We start from the raw sequence: 14938 nt of genomic DNA on the forward strand, positions 1-14938 counted from the left end.
CTGTGTCACCAACAGCGATCATTTGCCAGTAATATCTGAGATTGTTTGTCCAGTAACTTCATCCTGTTCTCAGACTCGAGTATTTATAAATTACGGCAAATTTAAAAAAGATCTAGAAAGTGCGTTGACCACACATTCGGACGAGTGAGACGATATAAAAGCTATGAGGCTAAGTGCATCAATTAAAAGACCGTACAAAAAAGCAGAATTTGTTGTTGAGTCTGCAAAGTCCACTTCCGGTAGTCCTTGGTGGAATTCAGATTATACATGAGATTACCGTCGACGACAGGCAGCTTGGAAGAAGCTTATGTATAACCAGTCCCCCCAAAATTGGTCCGATTACAAATTTTACGCTGCAATATTTAAACGCACAGTTTCTTTAGCTAAAGAAGCGTACGATAGGAAACACTATCATTACCTAGCGAAACCTAAGAACAAAAAATTGCTGTTTAGGTTTATAAGATCACGCAAAATTTTACCATCACCAATTAATATAGACTGTGAAATTATGTCATCAGATGAAATGAAGAAATCTTTGGAAGGCATAGCTAAAGGTCTGGAATGTAGATTTACATCAACTAAGTTATACAATTAGCAAGTACCAGCGCTAACGGTGGATTTTACTAAAGTTACATTGGAAGAATTAGGCCTAGTGATTCAAGATTTACCCTCGTCAGCTCCAGGTCCGGACGGAATCACGGTTGCTATGATAAAGATATTATTCAAATTATCACCGTGTGACCTCATCAATACAATAAACTATTCGTTAAAAAATGCCTGGATTCCATATGATTGGAAGTTAGCTAAAATAATTCCGGTACAAAAAAGACAAGAATTAGGCTATACCATAGAAAACATTCGACCCATTTCTCTTACTTCTAATATGATAAAACTCATAGACAGGGTGCTCTACAATAGAATTTCAATCTGGATGGCGGATAATTTATTGTTAAATCCAAATCAAATTGGCTTCAGAGTAGACTGTTCAATATGGTGTGCACACGCCGATTTACAAAGCCGTATTCAACTTGCTCGGAAAAGAAGGCAACACGCAGCTTTAGTGACGTTTGATGTCGCCAAAGCGTATGATAGTGTGGAGCATTCAGTTTTATTGGACCACTTACAGAGGCGTAATTTCCCTCAATATATAATTACGTGGTTGGGCGAATTTTTGAGGGCAAGAGAATTTTATTGTTATAAGGACGGCTGTGCATCATTAAAGTTCAAACAGACACGCGGAGTCCCCCAAGGAGCAGTGTTGTCTCCAGTAATATTTAATGTATTAATGAGCTCAATCCCCAATTGCCAGGATGTGCAGGTATATGTTTATGCTGACGATATTGCATTCTTCGCGGCTGATAGTGATATTTATTCTCTATATCACAAATTACAGAGATATATGAGTATGCTAGAGGTATAGCTAGAGACAATTTGCATATCCTTAAATGTAAATAAAAGCTCATTGTTGATATTTCCAATCGCAGATCCAATCTCAATTTCAATATTATATAAACAAGAGCCTATTCCGCAGGTTGAGTCGCTAAAATATTTGGGAATCATTTATAATAGGACACTAAACTGGACTCCACACATAGAGAGTATCGTACCTAAGGCACAACGTGCCTTAGGCATACTACGTAGGCTGAGCAGCAGACGATATGGACTACGTAGGGACACACTGATGATGGTCTATAAAATGTACATGCGCCCAATATTAGAATTTGGATGTGTCTTGTTCTCGGGTGGCCCTGCGTACAAACTTAAGCCTCTGGTTATGGTGGAGCGAGAAGCCTTGCGATTGTGCCTGGGACTCCCTAGGTTTGTAGCAATCAACGTTCTGTATCAGGAAGCGCGTTTGCCAACATTGCCTTGTCGATTCCGAATCGTGACGGTGCAGACATTTTTAAAATTTTATAGCTTTCCGTTAAGACGATCTGAATATGCTTTTATAAATGAGCCAGACTCCTTTTTTCTTGCTCATTGGCCACGTTTTCGTACTCCACAGATTATTTTTGTTCAGAAGCAGCTAGACCGGATAAACGTGAAGATTCGAGATGTGCCTGCAGCAAATGTGTCCAATCAGAATCTTAAAATAGAATTCGAGGAGATTTTCCCCTCTAAGCGTAAATTTCAATCATACAGGGTGTTAAATAGTCGGCTGCAAGATTATCTTACACACGCGAAAACAAAAAATATAGTAGCCACAGATGCTTCAGTAATTGACGAAAAGGCAGGCGTAGGTATTTACTCTCCTTCGCTTGGCTGGTCATTTTCATTAAGGCTGCCGGACTTCACCCCTGTGTTTGAAGCGGAACTCTCGGCATTTATACTAGCGCTGAGAAAACTAGATTTGAACGACCATTGCGCAATAATAATAACAGATTCCCTGTCAATATGTACATCTCTAACAATGTCATCAAAATCAATTGCCTTAAAAACGCTCCTTACGCTAGTTTCTCCGCAGTTGAAAATTTTGAAATTATTATGGGTACCTGGCCATTGTGGATTAGAAATAAATGAAATGGCCGACACACTAGCGAGAGCGGCATTGAACGGTCCAATAATTTCGGTCCTTCCTGTAGTAGCCAGCATAACTGCGATTAGGTATAGGAAATTTTTCCCTTCGAGCAGACGCCATAGAATCAATAACTGCATGGACAGAATTTGGACATTTAAAATTTTTATGGAAAATCCAGTGGTGTCAAACTAGACAATTAAAAGTATTATTAACTAGATTACGATGCCGAGTGCCCCAGTTGAATCTGTATGCACACAGGGCTGGTCTGGCGATATCTCCCCTCTGTCACTTTTGTTCAGAAATCGAATCAATAGAGCATTATTTTTTATCGTGCCGCCGCTATATATTACAAAGAAAAAGACTTCTTGAAACTCATTGTGCTAAGCTGGGGATAATTTTAACAATAGACGCTATTCTCACCTTCGGTGCTTCGGATTCGGGCGTTAGCCACAGGAATATTTTTGATGCTGTAATTGCTTTCCTTCAGGAAACAAAACGAATGTGTTTTTAAGTTCTTAATTGCAAACCTGTTCCGATAATAGCAATGAATCAATAAGAAAAAAATCAATAAAAAAGAAGACGTTCGGTACCACATTAATTTCATTATTCTAATTTCTAGTTAGGATGAGAAGTCTGGGCTGAATGTAGAAATAATTATTGCACTACGCTTCTTTTTATGTTTGCCTGTCTTTTGTGTTAACTTAGTAGTTTTAAATCTTCATATCTACAATTCTTGGCCAAACCCCAAGTGTGGGTATGAGCCATGTGTAGAGGCTCATCATCATCATCATCATCATCATCATCATCATCATCATCATAACTTTCTGTCTAAATTGATTTACCGTTTCACTTTAGCGTCCCTTTAATGCCGTGGTACCGCGACGTACAGTGTTGAAAGGCCTATTTCTTGAACGGCAGGACGATGTCGCAGTCATGGGAATTCAGTTCCACGTGTAGATGTTCTGAATATGTTGATTTTTCTGTTCTTGATGTTTGGCTAAGCCATTGATTTAGGAATGATAAAGAGAAAAATTCAGAAGCCAAGGAGGTTGGAGCATCAGAGCATGAGTACTGGGCATAGGCGTGCGCAAAGGGGGGGCAGGGGGAGGCGGCCGCCCCCCCCTAATCACTTAAGAAGGGGGGCGCAATATCTTCCCCGTACATTGACCCTTCTAGTCACCTAAGAGGGGGGGGGGCGCAAAATCTGCCCCATACATTGACTTAGTAGGGGGGGGGGGCGCTGCGATGAACCTTTGCCGCGCCTGATGGGTAACCGTGCGCACGCCTATGGTACTGGGTCAAGCCCAAGCTGCGTTGGCGCAAACGCACGGAGCGCCACACGTGGTGAAATTAAAATCATGCGAGACGCGGACCATACAGCGTCGTGGCCCGCGCCGCGTCTCCGTAGTCTCGCGGTGATCCAAGGCGTCTTGGGGACCCACGCTAGTTTCGATTTTTGGGTCTTGGGCCAACGCGAGCACAAGAGCCCAAGAGTGGCTTGGGTTCTGCGTATGCGCCCTGGCGGCTCGCAAGCTCCTTGGTCCCCAAGCTTTTTGGGGCCCCAATTCTCAAACTCTATATTGTCGACACTTGCAGCGCGTTGCTCAAGCACAAAGGCGTAACAACTGCGACAGTTGTTAGTTCACGCTTGCTCTGTGCATGTTTGTGCGTTCTTTTCGGGCGCCCTACTTCTTTCTGCTTCAGCGACGCGCTGCAAGTATCGAGCTGCTTCTCGTTCTTCGTGTGACATCCCAATTTCTTGCTATCGCATTCATTGCTTCGCCTTTGCGGCGAAACTGTGACTTTTTTTAATGTTGATGTTGGGCGCGTGTTCTCGGGTAAACTGACAGTAACAGAGATCCGCACCAAAATGGCCAGATAGCACTATTTGAAGGCTGGACTGGTATTAGCAGGCACCCGTTCCTGCGTTGAGTCGCTGTTGGCGTCGGCGGCGTGACCGACAGAGCAAACGAGGACGAAAGAGAGCGAACGCGGAGTCTGTCGATATCATAAGCCACTGGCCTCTAACCTCGCAAGCGCGCTGGCCCCTCGGTCGGAGCTCGTGCGCATGCAGGGCTGGCATGTGCACTGCGGCTGTCTTCGCTTGTCGTAACGGGGCTGTCGACGTTTCGCTAGGTTTGCGAAGCCTGCAATGCATGCGTAGCACTCGACAGATGGCAGTTTCTGTGCCAATATAAATAGAGGAGGCGCTGGGCAATATGTAACGAATGTTACATTGCTACAACTGCGGATAGCCAAAACTTCAAGCACGGCTGGCATTGCCGGCGTTGCCCCAACACGAAGCTGCAGCTCATAATACGCATTAGGGAGTATCGTAATTGTCGGTGTTTTTTTTTTTTTTTTTGCTGCATAGATTGCTAGGGCGGTGTGCACGGCGTCTTCGAAAGTCAGGTCCGCATTTCGAGCAATCTTGTTCGGTCGCCTGCGTTGTTGATGTCACACACGACGCGGTCGCGGAGCATTATTTTCAAGTTCTTTGCCGAAGTTGCAGCGCTCAGAAAGGCTCTTCAGTGTTGCAATGAAGTTGCTGACGGACTCTCCTTCCACTCGAACGCGCGAGTTGAAGCGGAAACGCTGAAAAACATGCAAAAGGCTTCGGGCAGTAGTGGTTTCTCAGGACCAAGAGAATCTCGTCCGGCGTATTGTCGCTTGGCTTGTCAGGCTAGACCAAATTGCGAAGCAACTCATACGTTTTTTGCCCACAGCAGGTAATGAGCACGGGTATTCGCTTGTCTTCATTCGCCGTGAAAAATGCCTCGAGCCGGTTCACGTAGCAGGGCCACGCATCACCTCCTCCCTCGAAAGGCTCGAGATTGCCGAAATTTGGCATTTGAACGAATGGTCGAGTGGCCGGAACGCACAAGAAAATTCTTTTCTTCGTCGCCACTTGATACAGGTATGGATGGCCGCAAGATAGCCGGTGACTAGCGAAAGACGGAGCCTATCAGGACCTCGATGGTGTAGTGGCCTGGGCCAACAGCCGCCCAGAACCCCTCAGAGACGAGACCGAGACACCTCAAATACCTCAAAAGCCCGGCAGCGACTGAGCGTGAGCGGCCGCTGAGCGCGCGCCGCGAGCGTGCCCGTGTCGATCGTTCTTCTACTATCGGCACGCTCGCAGCCACCGCTTGGCACTTCCATAGCCCAAAACGAACTGATCCTTTATCTTTCCAGGGGCCCCTTCACCCGGTCCCCGGGCGTGAGAACCCAACACACAAAGCAACAGCGACGCGTGAAAGCCCTGCGTCTTATAGCTATTACCATTGTGACACTAAGATGCCTTGAAAATACGTCTGCAGCAATGCCCCATATAGCGTATTGCTGCAGGCCCAACTCCGGTAGTTGGCATGTTCGTGCGAATAGTCCGTGGCACAAAACCTGCTGTGTCCCCATAGTATTTGTAGCATGAGAGTGGTGTCTGTGCCTACCACTCACGTAAAGCCTTGTGTTGTTGTCGTTGTCCTCTCCTCATGGCACATACCCAATGGAGGGGATCGGCCGAATAGTTGGTGAATTCTTCCTATATTGTCTGCATGGTGTAATGATGATGATGATGATGATGACCTCTTACTAGTGGCGCTTACCCACAAAGGGGGATGGGCCAAGAACCGGGGGTGCAGTGAGCGCAAAGATCTTCCTCTTCCTTCAGAAGTCGCTAAGAGGTCTGTTTAAGGCTCATCATCAACATCAGCAGTCAGCACGCACTATCGCGCAGGAAGATAGCGAACGCTGAGGAAGACAGAACCATGGCCCACACTGCTCGCCAGGCCTAACTCGCCCACTAAGTGCCATGGAGTCGACGCCAAACTCGGCGACCGGCCATCACAAGTCAGGCAAGCCGTCGCGCCGCGCTCGCAAGCACCGTCGTTCCTCAGCCTCGGCGCTGTCGAAGTCGTCCACGACTGACGATGACCGGCAAGTGGCGAAACCTTCACCCAGGCTCGCTGCCGAAGCGAGTACGTTCACTTCTGTGCCGGTGCCGTTTTCAAACCAGACGTCCACTATCTCACCGGCGAAGCCTGAAAGCGGCGTACCCGCAGGTAAGCTCGAGCCCATCTCGCATGCATGTGGGATGTACCTGCCCAGAAGTGGAGGCGCACGCACGCCTTTTCAGAATTAGTCACGATTATTCACCCCCTTAGCCACCTCTTGGAGGGTGCTAAGATATCCTCACCCGCCCCGTCATTGCTTAAAGAGCAGGGTTATGGGCCACGCAGGTTTATCGCGATAATGGTGGCCAAAGAACCCCGATGTTGCATTCGAAGAACTGCTTACTTCCAATCTTTACTCCCAGAAAGCCAGGGACCAAAGTCAGGTCATTGTGAGAACATCGATTCATTTTCATTTTTCCGTCCTCTGTGAAGCATGTTGTCTTTTCGACTCGACCAACGGGGGCTGATGGAACTTTGCCCTTCCTAATGGGGAATCATGCGCATGCCTGTGGAGATTGGCTTCTGTATCGTCACGGAGCCGCGCGTATGCGAAATTTCCGCAAGTTTAGAGAGTTGTAGTGGAAGAGATTCCCAATTACACTTACCGAAATGCTAAAAATAGCCAAACGCTGCGCCGTATGGCTGCAAAATTATATTGTATCGTCAGCCTAGAGAAAGACCAACGTGCCATCAGTACGTTTACATAGTTGCAACCAGCTGCTGTGAACGTGCCCTGTAAATGTGTAGTAGCCGCGCCATGGCGTGTAAGCGTGGGAGCGCAGCAACTATAGACAAAAACGTACATTTCTGTTACAGCTACCCACCGGGGGCGTACCCAGAAATTTTTTTACGAAGGGGGGTTCCACTATACTTTGTGTGTGTTCGTGCGTGTGTATTTGTGTGTGCGTGTATATATTGCGACGCGTGTGTATTGCTTTATTTCTTAAGTATTCGTGTTTCACCCACAAAAACTGTTAGCAACGCTCAGCGCAGACCGCGCCGCTGAGTTTGGGAAGCTTCGTGATGGTTTGAGATCATTCTGTTAAGATTACGCGCAGGACGCGAAAAGTCAAGTTTATTCGTGAGCTTACGCGAGCGCCAGCGATAACGGTGGAAGGGTTCGATGGCTGATGTATAAAGACGATGCGTTCCACGGATCGTACAGACGGCCGACGCTCTGTTCACCGCTCTCAGCGTGCAGAGTGATTTGCTTGTACCGTGACTTTTCATTTTCGGGCACAAGTTCGCCCAAATGAAAGGTTTCGTCGGAAACACACCGACCACTGCTTTCGTCAGCTTCACGACCACACACACGCAAAATTGAAAAATTTCGGTAAGGTTGGAACCTCCCCCCCCCCCTCTCGTCCGCACCCTGGCTACGCAAGTGTTATTACCCACGTGATAATAAGTAATGGTCAAACTCCGCGTTCGCGTAGCGTTCACTCAATATCGCGTAACTTCACAGTGGTTTATAGGCGCGTTGAAAGATTCTTAATTATCTTAGAGCAAATAACGTACATTTCACCACAACACATTCAGAAGAAACTGCTTACGGGCTAGTTGGCACATTTCTTTTGGTACATTGTTATAGTTGGCACGCTTCCAAGGGAGGCCGGGCCCAATAAAGAAAAAATCACACCATCTCCCGCTAAAGGTGACCATGAGGCGATGCGAAGCGTTTCGGCATGTCGAGCCCGCGTTTCAGAGGGGGAGTGGAGAGGGGAAAGGGAGAGGGGGGAGTGGGGAGGGGAGATGGGGAGGGGAGAGGGTGAGTGAAAAGGGGAGGGGGAGTGGAGGTGTGTGGAGAGGGTTTGCGCATGCGCTGTAAGGGTGGTCACGCCGCACACCACCGGTTTGAACTCCGCCATAAGATGCTTCGCATTTAATAACTGTACAAGAAATATTGTTACGGGGTTTGTAAGAAAGTTTCTTACCACAAGCTGGACAGCGAGTGTGAGACATTGCTGCACGCCGTTCTCTTCCTTCAAGCTCCATTACTGTCCCTGCTGCCGCTTCGCTACAGATTAGACCCATTGTAACAATATAGTAATACTGGTATACTTGTTGCTGGGCTACTTGCCATGTCCTCTCTATGCTGGAATTCCAGTACGCAGAAAGTTGTAGAAGCATGCACCCCTTTCGTTTTATATTACCAGTCGAGCGAGACCGCCTCCGCCTACCACTCGCTTACCCGAATCGTACCGCATAAATCTGAATCTGTTATTCTGCCCACGTCGTCGAGCAAGAACCGCCGCTAGTTATCAAGCCCTTGATGTTGACGTCAGCCTTCCAACTTTACTGAGCCAATACTGTGGTACCACCGGTTAAATGTTAGACGTTAGAAGTCTTAACGATAATTTGAGTAATTTAGTATCCATGACCAATATTAGTGCTAAGAGAAAAAATTGGAGACGATCCTAATACTTGAGTTAGGCGTCTGGTAGTCACTCGCACGTTGGCGTTCAGATGCCTTGGTGTAATACTTGCGTTAACTTTGTTTCATCGCGCTGCCGAAGCGTATCTCGGAGGCCATGCAGAAAGAAGCGCTGGTTCAGATCTTCTCCGCCAGGTGCCGCAGCTATCCCAGTTGCTCACAAGAAAACCGTCTGCGATTTTAATTAACGCAATAAATTATTTTTTTCTTATTTATCCTGACAGTTATTTGGCCATTTTCTTGAGCAAACTTATGTTCCGATATCATATATACATATCCTTATGAAACTTGTCAACCAGTCCCATCGATTTTGTACAACTTTCATTTTTCAGAAGCTTTTTTCTGAATATTCGGGAAAATGCAAGGAAGTGCTCGACCGGAAGTGCTTGGAAGAGAAACAAGAATGTCACTCGGTGCTAGGGCCACTAACAATATGCAATGCAGTGTTCTGTGGCAAGCGAGCGAGACTCCCTGAAAGCAGCCAGCAAAATGTCGTTCTTTGTTCAGGCTCCAGGTGCATCTGCACTCGATTTCATGATTCAGTCGTACAAACACACCGCCATATCACACATGGCTCAAATTTTTGCGGGCCATTACGAGGCTGTTTACGTAAGTTCGTGATTAACCTTTCGTCATTATAAAATTCAGAAATTCAGCCAAGATTTGTGCTATCATTACCGAATATCGCCTTAAAAGTTAAACTTTACCTGAACTCATGTGCGCATTTTTCGTGCGAATGAGAATAGCGCGGCCGATTTATATATAGCAGTTACGGTGCTTTCGGCAAGAATTTCATGGCATAGTCCACTAGCGTGGCCCTGTCACTTCATTTATTTCAATTCATTAAGAGCACATTAAAGATACGTAGAACAGGCGGTGTAGAATTAGCAGAGCCTTCTAAAAGTAGCGCTCCCTTCGAGAAGCAGTCACCCATAAATTACCCTTGTATTGCTCTTCGACATATGCGACCTCACAACAGATAAACATACCAACTGACTATGCTCTTACTTTTCGGTAAATTTGAAAACGTGTGTTTTATCATACTGAAAAAAACGCGCTTGAGTGCCATTCGAACTGGAGATGATGGTTACAGCTGTGGTGCAAAGAGAAGAATCATGGATAGAAGTGTATTTGCAAATTTGGAGGATGGATAGTGGTCGCTGAGCGAGGGACAAAATTAGAGTCACTGGAAAATTATATAACTCGAAATGCATGCACAATCTGTTCAGCAGATCGAGATATAAACAGCCGAGCAAAGAGAAAGGTATGCAGTATGTAGTTTTCAATATCGTTGAACATAGCGAACCGAAAAGGTGAAGTATCCTGTTGCATGAGAGCTTTTCCAGCAAAGTTTGAGTAGTTCACTGCAGAAAGGAGTGTTCTTCGAGGGGGGCGAATTCATTCCGCGGCCAACTATGCAGCCACGTACAACGACGCCCTTTGACGTTAATGTTTCCCACACGGAATGCAAAAATATGCGAAATTTCCGCAGTAGCTCACCAGCAACGTTCGGTTACTGGTGAGCTACTCTCTGGCATCTGCAAGACGCGTTTAAAAAAGCGACGAAGAACTCTAGGGACCGTGGTACTGCTAAATGTCCGGCCGCGCTCTGCACTCAACGCGCCTGCACCCAAAGCGCCTGGAAGGGATATGGCGGCGAGAGGTCACGTGATGCGAGTAAGCCAATCGCGTCGGCGGCGGCGCGCGGAAAACAGATGCGATACTCTGAAATTTTTCTAGTGACTCTAGACAAAATGTATGCAGTTCTCACAGTGCGTGGGATCTGCCTATCTTTTTTTTATTTCGACGGTTCGCTAAAGTATTTCTTAATTATTGCGTACGTCTCTCCAGAAATCTTAACTGGTGTTTGCCGACTGTTTGCTCCCTCCTTCTTTTTGGTGGACCAGTGGTGAGTAGTGGTATTAGCTCAATTTGTGGCTTACGCGCTAGGAGCTCTTTGCACACAGGACAACAATTTTCGGTCTTGTCTACCCATGTAGATTTTCGCTGCAAAAAAAAAATGGCAGCTCAATGGTAGACTCACCCTCCGAAATACAAGTTTGTTTTGCGATAAACAGTTCACTGGGCTGTGTGCAGAGTCTGCAACAACACAAACCTCCCCCGAGCGTCCCACCGTGACCGTTACTCCGTCCGTGCACTTGGCCTTCGACAACAGCCTGCTCGTGGAAGAGCCCGTCGTCGTGGCGTCACCGTCGTCCCCGCTCGTGATCCCCGAGAAGCCTTCCGCGAGCGACCGGCTGTCGGTTACGGCCGAGACCGGTGGGGCAGCACCGCATCCGAGAGGTTCCTTCGCCACTACGACGGACGCCGACGACGGACACCATCGCATTGCCACGAGTCAGCAGGCTCGACAGCGAACGTCGGACGCCACGTTTGCGGGGGCCGGCATGCAGGTTCCCAACATGCCTCAAAAGGCGAGTAAACGGTTGCTCTGTCCCGCAGGGGCGTAACCAGAAATTTTTTTTCGGGGGGGGGGGGGGGGGGGGGGCAGGGGTTGGCACCTCTTTGATCTGAAGTGGGGGTAGGGCAGGCAGATGTGATTGAGTGTCATTTTGAGCTCTGTATGCCATGGCAAAAAGAAAGAGTTTGTTTAAGCAGCTCAATAAATGCGTACTGAATAGTTTTACAAATAGCTGAGGTGTGGCTAGTAGCTGGTCCCATCAGAGAAAATGCGTGTAAAATCAATCGAGTACAGATTCAGATATGCTGAGTGAGTCAGGGCATTTTCACATTAACAGTTACTTCTTACTAATGTACAATTATTAATTACATTTGTAATATGGGCTTGTCAGCGAATCACCTGAATAACTCCGATGTATAGCACGAAACAACACACGGTCACGAGAAGGTAAGTACCTCACACAGCGCTGTGTACTTATGCGACTTCTCGTGTCCGTGCACCATTTCCTACGTCTCGTACCATTTCTTAGCGCGCTCTCTCCGATCATCATTCGCCTGTACGCCATGAAACCCCATATATATCATCATCATTTACTGTCATTGACCAGTAGTAGCCACTAATCTAGATTTAGCCGAAATAGCCATCATCGGCCGACCTTCACCAACGCGAGCCTGTGCCATCCGGTGGTATGCGCCTAAGTGCGCCAGACCGGGGTACCGCTGCTTACCGGAGGAGTGGGGTGGTGGGATTATTCCAAGGTGTGCTCTCCCGTGTAATAACCAAGCAGAACATTGTGGTCGACATCTTCATTTGAGCACTAAAAAAGACAAACACATGAGAGACGACAGGACAAGCGCTTGTCCTGTCGTCTCTTATGTGTTTGTCTTTTTTTAGTGCTCAAATGAAGACGTCGTCAAGTATTCACCAACTCACCCCGCAGCAAGTTCTTATTAAACTTATCGTCATATGCATTTGCCTGCAGCGCAAGGCATCGTGCGCCAAACTGGTCCTAAGCGCCCTACCGAATGCGCTGCTTGTGGTGCTTGCTCTGGCCGTGGTGTTCGCCGCCGTGACCGTGCTGACGCCGGATTCGAGCCTTCCTGAAGTGTGCCGTAGTCACTCGTGTATCGAGTACTCGGGCCGGCTGCGACGCACGGTCAACCTGGTGGTCAGTCCGTGCGTCAGCCTGACACGCTTCGTGTGCGCCGGCTGGACCGCGCACGACGAGATGGGAGTGCGGCCGGGCGTCGTCGAAGCTGCCCTGGACAGACTGTCCCGCCTGGCGTTCGCCATACTCGGGTCGCCGTCCCATCCACAGAGTACTGCGCAGCGTGCCGCCATGTTCTTCCGTAGCTGCGAAGCCGTGCTCAGGTGCGCGACTGCGCTGCTTCAAATACCGGTTATATAGTGATCGCGTATCCGACCGTCAAGTGTGTACGCTATGCCGTTACACCCTGTCAGGGCTGCAGCTCGGAACATTTCCGGCAAGGAGAAGATTATACCCACGATGTGGGTACCGCTCAGCTGATCGATTACGGTTCAAGCAAAGTATAGGCCTTGCAGCGTATATGTCGAACTCTCTTTGTCTGCAATTTTTCTATCGTTAGAATAAATATCTCCGCTATCAAAATATAACGGCGTTTCTTACTGCATTATAATTTGTCTTAAATCGTGCTGAGTATAGGCACGGCAAATATCAGATGTCTCTTCAGTGTCCCCAACATGTTAAGTATTTGTTTTTATTGGTGGGGTAATCTCGCAGATGGTCATGCAATAAAGCTGCCGCGTATCTCCGCTGTCACGATAGCAGAAATGCTTGTAAACCGAACACCGATGTTCGAAGTTGAAAAACTTGCCCCGCCACGGTGGTCTAGTGGTTATGGCGCTCGACTGCTGACCCGAAGGTCGCGGGATCGAATCCCGGCCGTGGCGGCTGCATTTTCGATGGAGGCGAAAATGTTTGAGGCCCGTGTACTTAGATTTAGGTGCACGTTAAAGAACCCCGGGTGGTCGAAATTTCCGGAGCCCTCCACTACGGCGTCTCTCATAATCATATCGTGGTTTTGGGACGTTAAACCCCATATATCATCATCATCATTTAAGTTGAAAAACTTCAACAGTCACACAATAAAACTTGAAACCTCAAGTATTGATTATGCTTATTATTGGCATGTTATTTTTGTATTTACGAAATTTACCATTCCCTATCTGGCTAAAATAGTTACATCAATTCAGGAAGATGCACCGTGGAGATGAGTAGTACACGGTGTCAAGGGACGGAGGCAGCGTATGGTGCTGGTCAAGCGCACAATTTCAAGTGACAGTTGTATGCACAAAGAAGACACACACCTGGCTGCACTTAATTTTTCTCTACCTGATGTTCACCCACAAGCGATACTGATTCGGCTGGAAATGTGGCGATAGCAGTGGTCATATCCACATGTACCGACAATATCAATAAGTACGGAGCGACTCGAAAACCGCAAGTTGTGATTTAAAGAAACCCAGGATAATCACCATAGCCCTGCAGACCCTGCAAAAGTTTCAAAATGCAGGAAAGTTCCCGAGAGCTACGTCATCTGGACTCCTAGACAACAGGGAACGAAGCGGCAAACGCTGTAGCCTGAGATGATAAAAGCCGGCGATGCTTGCGAAAGGGGTGCCGAAAATCGAAGACGTCACAGGATACCCCCAATAAATATACGAATATCCTACAGTTATATAAGTTGGCAACAACGGCGTACACCTTATGGCATGCGAAATCGTTCTTCGGTATTTCCAAACAAACCCTTACGTACACGAACGTTATATAGTCCTCCATAAAGAAAGCGACAAAATTCCACTAAAGAAAACTGTAAGGCAGGGAGACACGATCTCCCCAATGCCATTCACCGCTGCCCACAGGAGGTTTTCAGGGCCCTAGATTGGGAAGAGTTAGGGATGCGAGTTAATGGAGAGTACTTAGTAACCTGTGATTCGCTGATTACATTGCATTAATGAGTAACTAAGGGGACGAATCGCAACTCATGATTACTGAATTGTAAAAGGAAAGCAGAACGGTAGGTCTGAAAATTAACATGCAAAAAACTAAAATAACGATCAACAGTCTCAGAAGAGAACAGCGCTTTGCGATAGGTAGCGAGACACTGAAATTTGTAAAGGAATACGTCTTCTTAGGACAGGTAGTAACCGCGAAGCCGATCCATGAGACTGATGTTACTAGAACAGTAACTTGTAGAAGTGTAGATAGATAGCTGGGCCAGTTGCTATGGATCCATGGAAGTAAACAGCGCAAAAATCAAGACGACGCACACAGGAAGAAAAGACAAGAACAGGCGCTGTTCTTCAGCGCCTGTTCTTGTCTATTCTTCCTGTGTGCGTCGTCTTGATTTTTGCGCTGTTTACTTCCATAGAACAGTAAGAATGGGATGGAGCACATTCGGCAAGCATTCTCAAATCATCAATGGTAGTTTACCACTATCACTCAAGAAGAAAGTATATAACTGCTGCGTCGTACCGGTTCTTACCTACGGAGCAGAAACCTGGAGGCTTACAAGGAGGGTTGGACTTAAACTGAGGACCACGCAGAGAGCAATGGAAAGGAAAATGAT

This window comes from Rhipicephalus sanguineus, chromosome 6, assembly GCF_013339695.2.
Source record: "Rhipicephalus sanguineus isolate Rsan-2018 chromosome 6, BIME_Rsan_1.4, whole genome shotgun sequence".
Lineage (NCBI taxonomy): Eukaryota > Metazoa > Arthropoda > Arachnida > Ixodida > Ixodidae > Rhipicephalus > Rhipicephalus sanguineus.